A 19,169-nucleotide genomic window follows, 5' to 3' on the forward strand; every position below is an offset into this window, starting at 1 on the left:
TACTTCTTTTACAAAAGAAAAAAACAAATCTCAATATTGCTTAAGCTATTGCTATGTTGAGATACTGTGTAATGTTCAGAATTGTATCCCTGTACCAAGAGGAAGAAGTGTAAATAATAAAACACTGTTGAGATATAATGGTTTATGTACACAGGAGCGTATGTTGTGTAAGGAGAGCTGAAGGAGAGTAGCGTAAATAACTAATGAAGTGAGAAGATTGTAGATCTACTTTGATCATGCTGGTGAAACTGGAAAATTGTATTAAAGGAAAATGTGAAACTTTGGAAAAAAGGAAATATGTAATAATTCAATGACATTTGTACAACTAGTTATCAAGTCATATTTTGTTGGTTATAGGGGATGGTTAAGAAAGCTAGGGAGCACCAATCACTCTGGTCTTTGGAATATAGAATAATGGTTTTTCATGTGATTCTTAGTCTGTTATGCCATTGTTAAATTAAATATTTATAACCTTTTTTTTCTGGTAAATCATATCTTATCAATGACACTTCAAGTGTCTTATCTCAAAATGTTGGATTAATAAATTTGAAAAAAATGTTAGAAAACGGTAGCTATTTCCTGAGGGAGAGGTGGAGCCTTTACAACAAATATTGATATTCTTTTACTTGTTAATATAAGGGTGCATAATTTTCAGGGTTCTGTAGAGAAACAGAACCAATAGGATATAAATAAATAGATACATAAGAGGAGATTTATCATGGGATTATAGTCATTTAAGAAGTCCTACCATATGCCATCTGCAAGCTGGAGAACAGGAAAGCCAGTGATGTAAATTAGTCCAAGCTCCAAAGGCCAGAAAACCAGGGGAGTCCAAGGTCTGAGTTTAAGGCGGAAGGCCTTTGGAGGGGATTGCTGCTGCTGGATAAGTCTTGGGATCTGAAGGCCCAAGAATTAGGAGCTCTGATCTTTGAGAGCAGGAGGTGAAAATACCAGCTCAAGAAGTGTGTGAGCATTCACCCAACCTCAGTCTTTTTGTTCAATTCAGGTGGTCCCTGAAAGGACTGAATGATGCCTGCTCACATTGGTGAGGGCACATTTTCTTTACTCAGTCTACTTTTTCAAATGCTAATCTCTTCTGGGAACACCCTCCCTGACACACCTAGAAATAAAATGTTTTACCAGTGATCTGGGTATCCCTTAACCCAACATTGATATAAAAAACTAATCATTATAAGATATTTTGGTTTTCACTCACAAATCATAAAAAATATTTGACGTTTTCACTCACAAATATAAAAATAATTGTGGGGTTGCCTGGCCTTGTGTTAAAAGTATACATATAGGAGATATTCTAGTTTTCTCTTGCAATTCTTAAAGTCAGCAGATTCTTCTTAATAATAGAAAAAAACTGCCATTGATTCTGGTTCTGCTACTTACTGGCTTTATGACCTTGGGGAAGTTATTTAAATTCAATGTACCTTAATTTTCTTCACTGTAAAATCGGGTTAATAGTACCTACTTACTTCGTAAGGGTGTTGAGAGGATTAAATGTTATGATATCTGTGAAGCAATTAGAAAAGGGCTTTGCATTCAGGAAACACTATATAAATGTAATCATTATTATACTTAATGAGAGACCAGCATAATAGGAATTATTACAGTCATTTTAAAGACAAAGTAATGCAGGTTCAGAGATGTCCTGCTTGATTCTTTACTGTCCCATTTCTATATTAGCAGTGCCATGATTTAGACCTTGTTCTGTCTAACCTTAGAGCCTGTACTTTCCAAGATCTCATACCATCATCCAAAATTTCAGCTCCTTCTGTGTCCTACTGTTCACCTAACATATTATGTGTATTTGTCTTTAGCATATAAAACTGAGCCATAGTATCCCACAATAGTTGTTGCATAATTTATTTGTTTCCCTTATTTTGTGAGATATATACTCTATGCCACTAATCTGGCCTATGTATTAATGAATTGAATACCAGCCAGTGATACCTTTATGATTCTTCTTATATGCAGTAGTAAAGATTAGCCTTTAAAGGACTTTCATGCCTCTTGTATGAAGAGTGCATGTTTACTGCACTTTTGAATCCCTACTATTCTGTAGAAACAGTTTTGAATATGTTTGAATTTGCACCTTTGTACTGTTCTTCAGAAACTGTCCTCTGGAAAGATTGTTAATGTTTATTCATTATTTGTGTTGTATATAACTAGGAATTTTTTATTTTTTTTGAAACGGAGTTTTGCTCTTGTTACCTAGGCTGGAGTGCAGTGGCGCGATCTCGGCTCACTGCAACATCCGCCTCCCAGGTTCAAGCGATTATCCAGCCTCAGCGTCCTGAGTAGCTGGGGTTACAGGCATGCACCACTATGCCCCGCTAATTTTGTATTTTTAGTAGAGATGGGGTTTCACCATGTTGGTCAGGGTGGTCTCAAACTCCTGCCTCAGGTGATCTGCCCGCTTTGGCCTCCCAAAGTGCTGGAATTACAGGCGTGAGCCACCACGCCCGGCCATGACTAGGAATTTTTTTTGCAATCCATTTATCTCTCCTTATAACTATTACATGTTGTGTTTAAGGACCGTGCAGCTTATCAAGAGTTGACTTGAATGCAAGTTATTTCTTTGAAATTACATTTGCACGTATTTCTGAACATCTACGTTTGACATTTTATGCACATAAAAATAAATGAGTAAACATAGGAAAATGACTTTGAATCTTAGTTCTAATTCTTCTAAGGCCTGATTTAATTTATTTTGCTTAGGATTTTGAATATAGGTATTAAATACATTTGGATAATATGTATGGGCTTATTCAACAAATATTATTAAAGAGCTTGCTCTGTTTTAGGTGCTATGTATACTCTTAGCTCTCGCTCTCCTGATGTATATCTTTTAGTATAGGAAATAAATAAGCCAATGTGTGTTATAATAGAGAATAATGAAGGAGGGTGAGTTTTTTATTAAAAAAACATAGAGTGTTGTATGTAGCATTCTTGTAGGGTATTACAGTCATTCTTTCGTTCTTTCTTGTTTTCAGGGTACCAGTTTTTTTTGGAGCCCACCCTCAGGGATAAATTCTGATTAGTCCAAGCTGGTAATGGGAATCTCACTTGTCAGTGATTAATTTTACAAGGGACAGGTGACTCAATCTTGGCTAATGAGATGTGTAAATCTTCAGGGGAGACCGTCTATCAGTGGTTTCCTCTCAAAATGAGACAGATTCCCAGTTGTTCTTTTGCACATAATTGCATATGGCTGGAATTGAGGCAGCTAACTTGCTACCAGGAAGAAAGTTAGCTAGAGGACAAAAACTGATAATGCCTAGGTAGAATAGAAAGGTGAAAAGGGATTTTTCACAGTTTCATTGAACCCCATTGAATTAGCCTTTTTGCTATTGAGAAACTAAAATTTTCTTATTTTTAAAGTCACCTAGAGTTGCAATTTCTCTTGTATCCTAATGTGTCATAATTGATACTGGTTGTCAGGGACTTTTTTGGAAAAGAAGTATAATTTAAGTAGAGATCTGAATTATAAGAATGAGCCAAAGGTGGAAGGAATAGCAAGAACAAAGGCTGCATGTTAGGTAAGAACTTGGCATATTCCAGAAACTGGCAGAAGGCTGGTCTACTTGGTTTCTAAGCAAGGGAAAGATAATAACTAATATTTATAGATTGTTTTACTGTGTACAAATCACTTTTATGCATATTATCATATAATCTTCACAATTACATGAGTTTCTATGATTATGACTACTAGTTTATAGCAGGGTAAACTGTCCATATGTGATTGATTTGAAATGGTTGCTCTTCTATTAACACATCATGGTGCCAATGAAGTGTGTATTATTTATGTGCATACACACACACAATCAGAGAAAATGGTGATATATACACGTTTCATGTGAATTTATTAGTATTACCATTTTTCAGCAGTATTAATTTATTTAGGGCTGAAGGTACAGATGACAAGTCCAGATTTCTGGACTCATTTGAATAGTTAATTGTATCAGTAAACACAACCTGGTGTGTTATTGTGTGTAATTGTTAAGGTGAGTGAGATATTCTTGATAGGAACCTTATAAATGTGATTTTGTGTTTGTACTTTGTAACTAGGAAGATTAATTTCTAAGATATTGGCTGATTTCAGCAAATTAGTATTTTGTATTCTTGTATTTATGATGCTGGCATTTTAAATTCATATATGTATATGACACTACTGATAAGAAATATGAAGTATGATAGATGAGTATAACTAATGAATGAAAATCAAATTTTATAATCTTGGTAGGAGTTATATGAAAATTTTCTTTTCTCTCTCCTGCCCTGCCCTCTTTTCCTCCCCATCTTACCCTCTTCTTCTCTCTTTTCATCCTCTCCTCTTTCTTCCCCTGCCTTTTCCCTTCTCTCCCTCTTTTTCTTTTGTTTTCTTCATTTCAGTTTGGTTGGTTTTACTAAGTGCTTTTACATAAAGTAAAAATTTATTTCAACTAGCTTTAAAGGACCATTTTAATTTACAACACTATTTTTACTTGTTCCTTTCTACTTCTTTCTTACATTAATAAACACATCACTTATAGATTACCCTTTTCCCATATAGGGAGCAAAACAGAAAGATTTTAATAAATTCTGTAACAATAATTAAAAAATGAATTGCGATCAAAGGAGAAGATATTTAGTCTTGGGCACGTATTAATCCTGAATTGGATTGGATTATGTATGTACTATATATGGCTCTTAAAATGTACAATATAATTGATAATTAGCTTTTCTTTAAAAGTTTTATTTATAATTCTCTTTATCAACTTAAAAAATTTGTTTTCTAGTAGTTCATTAATGAAGAAAATGAGTTTAAAATATGTCATGCTCAACCTGTTACCTTGTAACAGTCATTCGTTAAATTTGTTAAATAAATGACTTCACTTTTCTGTTAAATTTTTCAGTTTATTCTATTATATTGAATTACTTCAAGAAACACTTTGTAATGATTTTGGTTTTTACTCTTTTCAGTTGTTAAAAAAGTAAATTGATAACTCTTATAACCACAGTGTATGTTTATTGTGATTTAGAAAATCACTATTATTTGAATAATTTATGCTGATTCCTTTTATTCTGAGAAAAGGTTCGGCTACTAAGAAGGTTCAGTACAATTTATCTGGTTTGTTAATTGTATTACTAATTATTTAAGTTGATTCTTACTCTCTGAAATTTGTGAAAAATATAGTGTTCATATTAACATTTGGAAAGTTGATTACATCTATATAATAAACACTGTTGAAATTTTTTTCATTAAAAGTAAGAATGTACTAGGATGGTGATTTGCTGAAAAAAAAATGTCTCATTGAAACTTAAATGCAAGGACATAATTTAGGCATTTAATGAAATAACTTTCAATTATTGACATTTTCAATTATAGTCACAAAATAGGGGTAATTGAAACTTTCTCTTAAAATTTTTGTCAACCTTATTGGAACATAATTTATATCAGCGAATCCATATTAAGTATATAGTTAGATGATATTTCTTAAATCTGTATCCTCATGTAACTGTCATTTCCTTTCTAAATCAGTCATCTTCGTACTTGCTGGCAAGTACTAGTCTGATTTCCATCACTATCTGTTCGTTTCTTTGTTGTAGAACTTCATAATTTTATGAATTTAAGTTTTTAAGTCATTAAGCTGTTCAAGTAATCTATTCTTTATTGAGCTTCAGTCGTTTGTTTCTTTTAGGAAATCTGTCCATTTCAGGTATGATGTCACATTTATTGACTGAAAATTATTTGTAATATTTCCTTATTACTCTTCTGTGGTATCTGTAGTGATACTACAAATAGTGCCTGTTTCATTCCTAATATTAGCAACTTACGTTCTTTTTTTTTTCAGCTTGTGTCCTTGTGCCCTTGATTAGTCCAGCTGGAAGATTTTTAATTTTATTGATCATTTCAGGAAACCCATTTTTTTGTTTTTATTGATTTTTCTTTGTTGTTTATGTTTTATATTACGTTCATAGAGTTTACGCTGTGAACCTTTTACCTCTTTCACCAAACTTTCAAATACTTTTATATCTCTTGAGGTATAATGTAGGGACTTTAAAACAGTGTCCTTCCTTTTTTTTGCTTGTTATGTTTTGTGTAAGTATTGTCATGTATTTTACTATTATGTGTGTTGTAAACCCCATAATACTTTATTATTTTAGCTTTGAGTCAAATTTATTTTGAAAGAAATTAGAAATGAGGAGGGGGCAGGGTGAAAAAAAGAGACATTAGAAATGAGAAAAAATTTTATTTGTATTTACCCATATATTTAACATGTCTGTTTAAATCCATCGTTTACATTCAAGTTTCTATCCACTATCATTTCGTTCAGCCTGAAAAGTATCTTTTTAAATATATCTTGTAGTGTGTATCAGCTGGCAACAAATTCTTTCCATTTTTTGTTTTCCAAAAATATACTTATTTTGCATTTATCTTTTAAAAGCTTTTTATTTCAGAATAATTTTAGAATTATAGAAAATTAGCAAAGAGAGTACAGTCACTGTATACTCTTTGCCCATGTTCCCCTAATGTTAACATCTTACGTAGCCATGGTACATTCGTCTAAACTATTAAATTAACAGTAGTGAAATACTCTAAACTACAGACTACATTTGAATTTCAGCAGTTTTTCCATAGTGTCCCTGCCTTGTTCTAAGATTCATTTCAGGATACCACATTACATTTAGTCATTGTGTCCCCTTAGACTTCTCTAATCTATGGCAGTTTCTCAGTTGTTTGTTTTTATAACTTTAATAGTTCAATACTTTTGAAGAGTACTGGTCAAGTATTTTGTTGAATGTCTCTAAATGAGGATTTGTCTGATATTTTCTTTTATTATTAGACTGGATTCATGGTTTTGGAGAATGAGTACCACAGAATTGGTGTGTGCTTTTTTAGTATCATTTAGAATAGTTTCATCACTATAAAAGTTACTCTGGAAGGCACTTTATAATCATATATGGAACACAATATGTAGTCTTTGGTTTTGTCTTCCTTCACTTACAACATACGTTTAAGATTCATTTTGTTGAGTAAATCAGTGGCTTCTTTTTATTACTAACCAGTATTCCTTTGTTTTCTATGTATCATGTTTGTTAATCTGTTCACCTGATGAAAGCTATCTTGATTTTTTTTGTAGTTTCTTGTCTGTTGTGAATAAAGCTGCTGCAAACATTTGAGATTAATTTTTTGTGGAAAAATATGCTTTTGTTTTTCTTGGGTGGATTAACTTTGAAACTTCAAACCAAAACTTCTTAAAGAAATCATAGGGGAAAATATATTGGATTTTGGGTTTGGCATTGAATTCATAGACTTAGTACCAAAACCACAGTCTATGAAAGAAAAGAAGTCAGTATATTGTATTATATTTTAAAAATTTAAAAATTTTGCTGTGTGCAAGATACTGTTAAGAGAATAAAAAGATAAGCCACAGACTGGGAGAAAATATTTGAAAATCATGTATTTGTTAAAAGATTTATGTTCAGAATATATAAAGAACTCAAGTCTCAGCTGTAAGAAAACAAACAATCTAAAAAATGGGCGAAAGATCTCAAAAGACACTTTACCAGAGAAGATACATGGGTAGAAAATAAGCACATGAAAAGATGGCCAGATGTTCAGTGTCATTTGTTACTAGAAAAATACACATTGAAACCATACTTTGATACCACTGCATTACACAGCTACTAGAATTGCCTTTAAACAAACTGACAGTACCAAATGCTAGGGAGATTGTGAATCAACAGGAGTTCTTCTTATTCATTGCTTCTGACAACTCAGAATGGTGCAGCCACTTTGGAATAGAGTTTGGCATTTTCTTGTAAACATAAATTTTTCATGTGACCCAGCAATCCTACTCCTAGCTATTTGACCCAAGTTAGCTGAAAGTTCACATTCACAGAAACCTACTTTTATTTTTGAATATATTTTTACTGAATAACGTAGTGTAGTTTTGTCATTTCTTTTTTTTTTTCAGCATTTTAAAAAGATGTTGTCTCATTGTCTTACTAGATCGCATTTTTTTCGGATGAGAAGCCCCCTGCGCTTCTTTGTTACCATGTATGTATTGTTCACCCCTAATCTTGTGGCTGTTTTACCCTCTAAATTATGGTTTTATTTGTATTTAAAAATAGATTGCAAATTCTATATATACCCATAGTTAAACATATTTTCAATGTACATTACTTCAAATTTGATGATAAATTTTTTTTCCGAGAAGTCCTTTTCTGAAGCCAAACTCAAAAATGGGGAGATGCTTACAGATTTCCAACTGGCCCCAAAAAGGATATTGTAAATGGCTTTTTGCCTAACTAATGATGATGGATGACTTTCATTTGCCTTTTATCATTTGAACAGTTTTTTGTTCATAATAATAGTTACTGTAAGGTGATGCAGCTGTGGTGAAGCTGTAAAACACTGTAGTGTCTGGCAATAAGTCCTATCAACAGTGACTAACTGGATTAGTCTGTTTTGCGTTGCTCTAAAGGAATTCCTGAGACTGGGTGCTTTATAAAGAAAAGAGATTCACACAGTGAAAACCCGTCTGTACTAAAACCACAGAAAATTAGCTGGGCATGGTGGTGCATGCCTATAGTCCAAGCTACTTGGGAGGCTGAGGCAGGAGAATCGCTTGAACCCGGCAGGTGGAGGTTGCAGCGAGCTGAGATCTCGCCGCTGCACTTCAACCTGGGTGACAGAGCGAGACTCTGTCACACACACACACACACACACAAAAAGATTTACTTGGTTCCCAGCTTTGCAGTCTGTAGGAGAAGCATGGTGCCAGCATCTACTTCTGGCTGAGAGCCTCAGGAAACTTCCTGTCATGGTGGAAGGCAAAGGGGGAGCAGTATATCACATGGCAAGAGAGGGAACAAGAGAAAGGGGGCAAGAGAAGGCAGTAGTGATACCAGGCTCTTTTTAACAAGATCATTGTGTGTCCTGATGAACCCATCAAAAGTTGAAAATATCGTGAGTTGCAATATGTTTAATACTCCTAATCCGAACATCATAGCGTAGCCTACCTTAAATGTGCCCAGAACAATTATATTAGCCTACAGTTGGACAAAAATCACTTAACACAAAAACTATTTTATAATAAAGTGTTGAATATTTCATCATTTATTGAATACTTTACTGAAAGTGAAGAAGAAAATGGTTGTAGTGTTACTCAGAGAATGGTTTCTACTGAATATATATTGCTTTTGTACAGTCATAAAGTTGAAAAATTAAGTTGAGCCATTGTTAATTTGAGGATCATCTACATGGTATTTTTTGTTCTACAAGTTATATATTTTTGTTGTAGTTTTCTGTTTTCAACATTTTTTCTTTTAAATCCTTGCACACATTTTGCTACTTGTTTTGTCTGCTGTCATCATTGTTATTGCTGTTTTCTGGATCTGTTTAGATGGACTGATTTTCTTCCTGGTTATGGGTTACATTTTCCTTCTTGTTGGCATCATAGTATAAAATATATATTTTTGGCAAAATAATTAATAATTTATTCCACCATACTTCTGTTGATGGGCAATTATGTTGTTTTTCCAGTTTAGTGCTATTGCAGACAATGATGCAATGAATATGTGAATGCGTTTTGTTTACATATTAAAATGCATCTTAGCACAAATTCTTGCGAGTGGAATTTCTTGTCAAAGGGCATATATATGTAAATATTTGATATATAATGCCATATTACCCTTTGCATAGAGTACACATATTTATATTATTTAAATAAGTGTTGAATTATTTTTGAGTTTAAAAGACAACCCTCCTTTGACATGGCTCATAGCACAACAGGCCAGGCTTTTAGTTGTTTGGTTCTTCAGCAGATTGTCACATACTCATCTTCTGGCCTCAGCATCAAAGTCATGCTACTTGAATGTGATTCTTGGAGACATCCTTTTCACACAGTCATATGCCAAATGTGGCCATTGTTCATTTTCTTGTTAGACTTAAGAAGTGTCAGTTTGATCATATTACAAATGTTACTGCATTTTTTGTTATGTCTAATGGAATAATTGAGCTATATCTGTCTTTAGGAAATGTGGGAGGGAGAAATGAGGAAGTATTAGTCAAAGGGTACAGAGTTTTGGTTTTAAAGATAAGTCTCAGAAATCTGTTGTACAGCATGGTGCCTATAGTTAACAGTACTGTATTGTATGGTTAAAAATTTCCTAAGAGGATAGGTCTTATGTAAAGCATTCTTACTACAAACACGCAAATTAGTAATAGTAAATAAGAGAGTGGGAGAAAACTCTTGCAGATGATGAATAGGTTTATGGCATAGATTGTGGTGATGAGTTCACAGGTGTCTACTTTGCAAGCTCATCAAGTTGTATATATTATATATGTATATACACAAACTTCTTGTATGTAAAAATGTTTAAAAGAATGTTGAATTTTAAAAAAGAAAAAGACAACACATCCTAGCCTGCTTATATTTTGGGGGAGTTGTGATGATGGTAATGGTCACAACAGTGGCAACACAGTTATTGTAATCATTGTAAATTTAATAGAGACTGTAGAGACTTGGTTCCACTTCTGAAGATTTTTTTTTAGTATGGTTGGATCTTACAAAGATGCTAAATGTTTGTGATAAAACTTTGAAAGTAGCTTAGTTTCAACTCTGCGGTAAAATCTTGACGTAATGATCATCTGTTTATATATATAATTTTAAACATTCTGTAATACATAAGGATTTGAAGATTACAACAATAAATTTGCCATGTTTTATTCTGACACTGTACATACATTTTGATTTTCAAATTATAGTATTATAACATTTTGTGGTGTGCAGGTGGCAGTGTTCAATTTTATACTTAAACAATAAAATGATAGCAAAAAATGCAATTATTTGTGGAATAGTTTATATTCAGTTTCTGCTGCATCACTCAGAATGTTAGTTGCTGTAAGAAGAGGCTTTTTTTCTTTTTTCGTTGTTTGTTTTAGTGGCATTACTTCACTTTGCAATTAGAATCTACTATAATACCTATTGAAGGCAGGGATTTGTGTCTGTCTTGTTCACTGCTACATCCTCAATGCCTAGGATATGTAGTGTATTTTATGTAATAGAAACTGAATGCGTAGTTTTTGAACATATAAGTGAATGGATCTTCGTGTTGTGTAGATTTAGGTAAAATGTGTGGTAGATTTCTTCCAGTTGCTTTCCATTATAAATGTTGATAAGAACCGTGCCGCATATTTAAAAAATAAATAAAACTTATATAACATGAATGACTGCACTAAATGAAGTATATTATTTAGGAGGTCAGTTACTTACTGGTGGCATAGTAGAGAATGCTTCCAAAGTGACCATCCTGAAGAATAGAGACTGCAGCTCATTGTCATTTATTTTATTAATACTTCAAATATGCTCCCTTCTCTCCTGCAGCTGTGAAACTTTTCCTGGTCTTCTCAGGAACTTTCTCTGTTTTCTGTTGTGAATTATACTTTCATTTTTTAATTCCATTTTATCTTCACCACTGGCTTTTTCTTTGCTATACCTTTTGATTTTATTTAATAAAAACTACTTGTCGCTTTGAGGAAATGCCATCTGATGTTGGAAATGCTCTGTATCTACACCATTCATAATGGTAACCACTAGACACAGGTGGCTATTGAGCAATCAAAATGTGGCCTATTGTGCCTGAGGAAATACATTTTGTTTCTTTTTTCCCCAGACAGGGTCTTGCTCTGTCTCCCATGCTGGAGAAGAATGGTGCAATCACGGCTCCCTGCAGCCTCAGCCTCCTGGGCTCTAGTGATCCTCCCACCTCAGCCTCCCAAGGAGTTGGGACTGTAGGCGTGCACCACCAGTTTTTAATTTATTTATAGAGACAGGGTCTCACTGTGTTGCTCAGGCTGGGGAAATAAATTTTTAATTTTAATTCTAATTTAAATAGTTCCATATAGTAGCTATTAAAGCAGACAGTGTAGCTCTGGGTCTTACTATATACATAATTATTAGTCTACCTTCAAATAATATATCAGTTCATGTGTAGTGAGAACTTGACTTCTGTGCACTTCCATTTCCTCCCTCTCATCTTTTTTATATTTTGTCATATGTTTTACATCTACATATATTATAAACCCAGTGATACATTATTGCCATTTTGAGTTTAACAGCTTTTTAACTTTTAATGTGGTTAAATTAAGCGAAAATATCTCTGAATTTTTAGATTTCACCATTTCTGGTGCTATTTTTGTGTGTGCAGATCTGCATTTTTATCTGGTATCATACTCCTTGAAAAATTTCATTTAACATTTTTTATAGTACAGTTTTGCTGGCACAGAATATTTTTTAACTTTTTTTTTTTTTTCTGGAAGAGTGTTGATTTTGTCTTTATTTGCCTTTGTTTTGCCTTCATTTTATCCAGTGAAAGGTATTTTCACTGGATCTAGAATGCTCAGTTGCCGTTTTTCCCCTTTGGTATTTTAAAGATGATGCCCCATTGTTTTTTTGACTGGCTTTTTGTATTACATGTAGTGTGTTCCCTTTTTTTTTTCTCTGTATGTAATATTCCTTTTTTTCTAACTACCTGAAAAATTTTTCTCTTTCAGCTTGTTTTTTTTTTTAAGCAGGTTTTTGTCTACATTTTAAGTTTGCCCTACTAGCAATTCTCTGCATTTCTTTGAGCTTATCATTTTTTTCATTTTTTAAATCATTTTTTTACTGTGTTTTATCATTTTTTTACTTTGGAAAATTCCCAGCTAACATCTCTTTAAGTATATTTTCTTCTCTATTCTTGTTTTTTTCACAAAACTCCAGTTACACCTGCACTAGATCATTGGATATTATACTACAGCTTTAAAATTCCTGTTCTGTTTTTTTTTTTTTTTTTTTAATTTCAGTCTGTTTCTTCTTTTTGGGTTTCATTTTGAATAATATCTGTTTACCTCTCTTCAAGCTCACTGATTTGTTTTTAGCTTTGTCTAATCTTCTGATAATTCTGTTGAAGATTTTTCTGACATTTCATTTTTATGTTCATTTAGCATTTCTTCTTTGCTGAATCTCTTATCTGTTTTTGTATTTTGTTCATATTTACCATGAGATCCTTTAATACATAAATTACAATTATTCTAAGTTTTCTGTCTGATAGTTCAAATATCTGATTCATTTATAAGTCTGGTTCTGGTGTTTGCCATGTCTTTTGACTATGGTTTGGGTTTGTTTTTAACTTTAAAATATATATATATATGTGTGTATGTGTATGTGTGTGTGTATCTATATATACACATAAAAAATTGTTTTTTGTTGCATGCCAGACATTTTAGGTAAAGGGCAACAAAGATTGAGGTGGATAGTATTTATGCTCAGAAATGGGTACCCTTCTTCTTTGATGATGTTTGTGCATGTGTGGATTGGGATGGGGCAGAGATTGAGTCAGTCCAACAGTGACTTGAGTTGGATTTGTTTTTTTGTTGTCATTGTAATAGTTAAATTCACTGAATCAGAAACTTGAAATTCCTGCAGTAGTGGACTGCTTGCTGCTTTTTCATTCTTGGTTTGGAGACTGGGGTGCTGGAGTGTTTCCTCAGTGTTCCAGCTCCATCCTTAGCTTTTAGCAGGTCTTTGGATGCCTGCATCACAGCATGACCTCTCTTCGTATTCTTTGTAACTTTTGATAATATGTACCTTCTATTTTTGATTGTTTGTATTTTCTTATCTTTCTTTGAAGATTGTTAGAGTTTTATTTTGACAGGCAGATAATTTACTTTTGGATTACACTGATCCTTTTGTAGCTTGTTTTTAAGCTTTGTTAGGGCTCTTGTTGGCATAGCTTTTATTCTATAACTGGAGTCAGTAGACTTTGGTTTATGAGCCATATCTGGTCCACAGCCCGTTTTTGTATAGTCCATGAGCTAAGAATGGATTTTACATTTTTAAAAGGTTATAAAGAAACAAAAATAAAAATTAAGAAGTATCTATGGCAGAGACAGTATATGCCTCTCATAGCCTAAGATATTTATCTTGCCCTTTACAGAAAACATTTTCTGATTCCTGCTTGCTTAATTCTCATTTCTAAGGTGTTCTATTTCTTGGATTTTTACTGAATGCTGCAGGTTTTCTCTGTGGTATTTTTATTGTACCTGGTTGGAACTCATAGGTCTCCCAACTTTGCCTAATCTTTGAGGTGTGTTCAGCTTTTAGCTACCCAGTATTTAATTTTTCTCTTTCTGATAATTGTCCTTTGCAAGCTTCATGAATTATTACTATAACTTAGTTTCCTACCAAAGACTCAAAGGATCTCCTATGCAAAATTTGGAGCTTTCCTTTTGAGTATCTACCTCCTCTTTAGTATAATGACCTGCAAATTCCACCTACCTTAAATTCCCTGCACTTTGGTCTTTGTCTTCTCACCTGAGGAAGATGGCTGTGATTTGTTTGGGTTCTTTCTTTCTGTGCTGGTGTTCAGCAAATGCTTCTAGGCAGAAGGGTGAAGTGATTATAGGGCTTACTTTTGTTGTTAACTTTCTCTCAGACATCAGTCTTCTTTGACCTTTGCCCAATATCTGAAAACAGTTTTTCTAAATATGTTTTTTAAAGTTTTCTAGTTTATATATGAGGCTAATCTAGTAGTAGTTATTCTTTCATGGTTGGAGATGGAACTCTGTTTAGCAGCTATTAATAAATATCCTTTTTTACCTCTGGTATTAGTATAAACCAATAATTGTAATTGTATCTGTTAAATCTCTTATTTGCTGTAAATTGAGTTTTGTTTTATGATATGTATAAGAGGTATTAGCAGAATACATAAGGAAACGTGATTAAGATTCAGTTCTGTCCTACATCTTGAATGCCTATTCTGTGCCCAAGGCGTTCTACAACTTGCTAGAGACGGAAAATAACACATGAAGTGAAGATCAGGCTTTTAACCTTCTAGTGAAGGTAGACGTATGTATTAATTATTTATTGCTACATAACAAATTACCTTTAGACTCAGTGACTTAAAGCAACAATTTATTATCTGTTGGTCAGAATTTAGGGATGGTTTAGCTGGATCCTCTGGCTAAGCTCCATCTCCTAGGTGAGGGTCTTTAAAAAGCCTGCATTCAAGATGTGGACCAAAGCTACAGCTGTGTTGAGGCTTGACTGGTGAGGGTGCATTTCTAAGCTTGCTCACATTCACATGGTCATTGGCGGGATTCAACAACCTTGTGAGGTGCTTGTGGTCTTAGGACTGAGCGCTTTAAATCTTTGTTGACTGTTGTCTAAAGGCTGCCCTCAGTTCCTTTCCACATGGGCCTCTCTGCATGATGGCTCACAGTATGGTAGCTTGTATCGTCAGAATAAGCAAGCAGGGACAATGTGAGCAAGACACAGAAGCTCCAGTCTTTTGTAACCTTATCTTGGAAGTGAAATTCTGTCACTTTTACCGTATTCTATGTAAGAAACAAGTCACTAGGTCCAGCCAACACTCCAGAGGAGGAGATGATACAAGGATATGAATAGTGGACACGGAGATAGTTGGCAGCCATTTCAGAAGCTGCCTACAACAGCATGTGGCATATTAATTATATAAATAATCATAAATGGGTCTGTAAAATAATGTAACAACATCAATATATACCACATAATAATTTGCTGCATCGTGTGCTGAGGTGCTTCCCTGTTGATGATTATTTTATTTAAGCCTTTTCCAGTATTCTCTAGGAGAGGTGGTATTTATTTTCTCCAGTTTACAGATTGTTCAGTGAGGTTACCTAGCTGTGATGTAGCAGAACTGAGACTCCAGTCTAGACACTGCTGATTCTAGCACCTATACTTTTAATTTCTATGTCTTGTCACCATTAAAATAAAATTACTTTTTTTGGAGCACTTCTTATGTGCCAAGCATTGTAAGTGGTTTATATAATGTTAACCTTATTTAAGGCTCATAGCAACTCTATTAAGTCTCCTTATCTTACTGATATTTCACTCTAGCTTCCAGATTCAGAAAAAGTACTTTGAAAAATCAAATATATTTATTGTTCCAGAGACATTAAACAAATATTATCCAAAGAATCTCTGTAAATACCAAAAGAAATGAAACATTTAAATACCTTAGTACCTTAAGAAACTGGTATCAATGTAGCGTAGGCAACATGCTGAGATTTTGTCTCCCTCTCTCTCTTTTTTTTTTTTTTTTTTGAGACAGAGCCTTGCTCTGTCGCCCAGGGTGGAGTGCGGTGTTGAGATCTCTGCTCACTGCAACCTCTGCCTCCCAGGTTCAAGCAGTTCTCTGCCTCAGCCTCCCGAGTAGTTGGGATTACAGGCACCCACCACCATGCCTGGCTAATTTTTGTATTTTTAGTAGAGATAGGGTTTCACCATCTTGGCCAGGCTGGTCTTGAACTCCTGACCTTGTGATCCACCCGCCTCAGCCTCCCGAAGTGCTGGGATTACAGGCGTGAGCCACTGTGCCCAGCCAACTTTTCTCTTAAAAAAAACAAAAGGTGATACCACTAATTAAATAAATTTGCAAAAAGAATCCTGGCACATTTCAGTTCATTTGGTATTTTGCAGAAGAAGAGTACTATGTGAGTCTTTAGTAGTAATAAATTTATAAATTCTTGAAAAGAAAGCCCACTCTGAGAACAAATCTCAACACTGCTATATAAATTTTAGTCAGAAATTAGCTGATATATGTAATTAATTTTTAAATTTTTTTACTAATTTGAACTATTTTTACTAATACTTTCACAAGTAAGTTGATTGGCTTTCATATCAAAGGCTGTACATACTTTCTTCAGTCATATCGTTGTCTTTGCAAAGTGAGTCTTCTAAATGAAGAAAATAAGATACATTAGTTTTTCATGGTTAAAAGGCAAACCATAAGACTCTTTTGGCTGGATGTGGTGGCTCATACTTGTAATCCCTACACTTTGGGAGGCTGAGGCAGGCGGATCACCTGAGGTCAGGAGTTTGAGACCAGCCTGACAAAATGGTGACATTCCATCTTTACTAAATATATAAAAAATGAGCCAGGCACCACGGCAGACACCTGTAATCCCAGCTACTCAGGAGGCTGAGACAGGAGAATTTCTTGAACCCTGGAGGTGGAGGTTGCAGTGAGCCAAGATTGTGCCACTGCACTCCAGCCTGGAGACAGAGCGAGATTCAGAAAAAAAAAAAAAAAAAAAAAGGACTCTCTTGGTCTTTTAGGCCAATTAAATTTAATCAACCAAGGAATGTCTTTATAAGATATATGTTGACAATAATAAATATGAAAGTTTATTAATGACCTTATTTTTGAACCATTTCCTTATAATTGCATTCTCTCACTTTCTGCATTGCCATTTACCGTCTTAAGTAGGGCATAAATGCAGTTTAAGCTGTATTCATTAGTGCCAACTAAGTGTCAAATACCGTTCTTAGTGCCTGGGATACAACAGTGAACACAATGAACAAAAATTATGGCGTTTATATTTTAGCAAGCATGGTTCAGACAATAAACAGTAACCATAAGTAAGTAACCATAAGTAAGTAAGCATTGTAGTTAGTAGATAGGGAAAAAATTCTGTACTTGTTCTTTTAAACCTTGTTCTTTTAAACCTTGCAGAGGAAAATTGCATAGAAAACTACTTGTTTTTCAGCTTAACTTGGTTTTGTTGACCCCAAAACCGGGGATTTAAAGAATACTGGCAAAGACAAAAAAAAATCATGGGAAACAGTCTCTCCAAAAACATAGTTCAAATGATGCTATTAATTTAGAAAATGACCATGTTTTGCTGCTATAATAATGTATTGCTTTTTACAACTCAAGTATTATCAATATTGATGTATAATGTAGTAATTTAATGTCTTAGATATTTTGGTAATGGTTTATAAAAAATGGAAAGTATTTTTTGTTATACAAATTTTGTTTTTCAAAATTTGTTTCTGTAAACTTTTGTTACTGTTCAAGTTATGCTGGCTTTAAATATTACAATTTTTATTGTAATCCCAAGGAAAATGTTTCAGCATGTCTTTTTATTGTTTAAATTACTCTTTTTAAGAAAGCTACCTTTGCTTTGGTTGTTTATCACAGTTGTCTGTTTTCTGTGTTACTTTTACAGTGAAGGGAAAGAAAAAAATTTTAATATCTGATACACAGTTTACCCTCTGTAGCTGCAGTTTTCGTATTCTTGATTCAGCCAGCTACAGATCAAAATATTTGCCCAAAATGACCCCCCAAAATCAACTGTCTGCATAGCATTTCAATTGTATTAAGTGTTATAAGTAATCTAGAGATGACTTAATGTATTTGGGAGGATGTGTGTAGGTTATATGTAAATACTATGCCATTTTATGTAAGAAACCCAAACGTCTGTGGATTTTGGTGTCTGTGAGGGTACGGAGGGACAACTGCATATCTTAATAGCTTGGAATTAACTAGGATATAGTATAGTTTCAGCACATAAGTATAGTAACATTTTACAGTGTTGCATATGTTGTTACAAAATTATTAATTGAAATATTAATACTTACATTTTTTGGCTGACTTACTGAATTGAATCAATTTCTTATGCCATCAGAATGAATTTATTTTTTATTTGGTTTTTAAGTCACAGAGCCCTGGATATCTGGTTTTTTTTTAAACATAAGATGAAAAGTAGGGGATACCTGAGTTTAGAGGAGTGGGGATTTGAGAGTTTTAAGAAAGGAATGGGATGAAAAATGGAGTCAATAAAAAGAGTGTTTTTGATAGATTTAAGAATAGTTATTAAAACAACAGACAACTTTTTACTTGGATTATTCCTTTTTAATTTGGTTTTCAAACAGTTCTCAGCAAGTACAATCTTTTTCATTGTATGTTTTTGCCATTGTAAATCAGTAACATTAAGGTAAATGGTGTAGGAGTAAATGGGAAGGAAGTAGAGTGTTTCTAGGACAACCATTTGAAGAGATTTTCTTCTCTTTGAATATTTGGTGTTTTAAAAACAATTGAGATTTAAGGTGTAAAAGTGGAAAAATAGTGGCCCTGTGCTCTGATTTTTGAAGCCTCTTCTCCATGTTTTCTGCTAATCTTTTTACCACTAATTGGTGGTCAAGTGCCCTCACATTCAATCTTGTATACAGAAACTATTTCTTGTTTTTTCTATCTTCTTTTTTTATATGGAACTCTGTCTAGACATATAATTTCTCTTCTATAGCTTTAAAATTATCAAAACATTTTTAAAATTAAAAATTTTTATAGAGATGGGGTTTCAC

The 19,169-nt window shown here is 33.6% G+C and overlaps 1 protein-coding gene across 5 annotated transcripts in view; it reads left to right on the top strand.

Moving 5' to 3' along the window:
• Positions 1–19,169, top strand: part of FUT8 (fucosyltransferase 8) — a 274,423-nt gene that overhangs the window by 74,239 nt on the left and 181,015 nt on the right. The gene's annotated exons all lie outside the window — the stretch shown is intronic.

This window comes from Chlorocebus sabaeus, chromosome 24, assembly GCF_047675955.1.
Source record: "Chlorocebus sabaeus isolate Y175 chromosome 24, mChlSab1.0.hap1, whole genome shotgun sequence".
Taxonomy (NCBI): domain Eukaryota; kingdom Metazoa; phylum Chordata; class Mammalia; order Primates; family Cercopithecidae; genus Chlorocebus; species Chlorocebus sabaeus.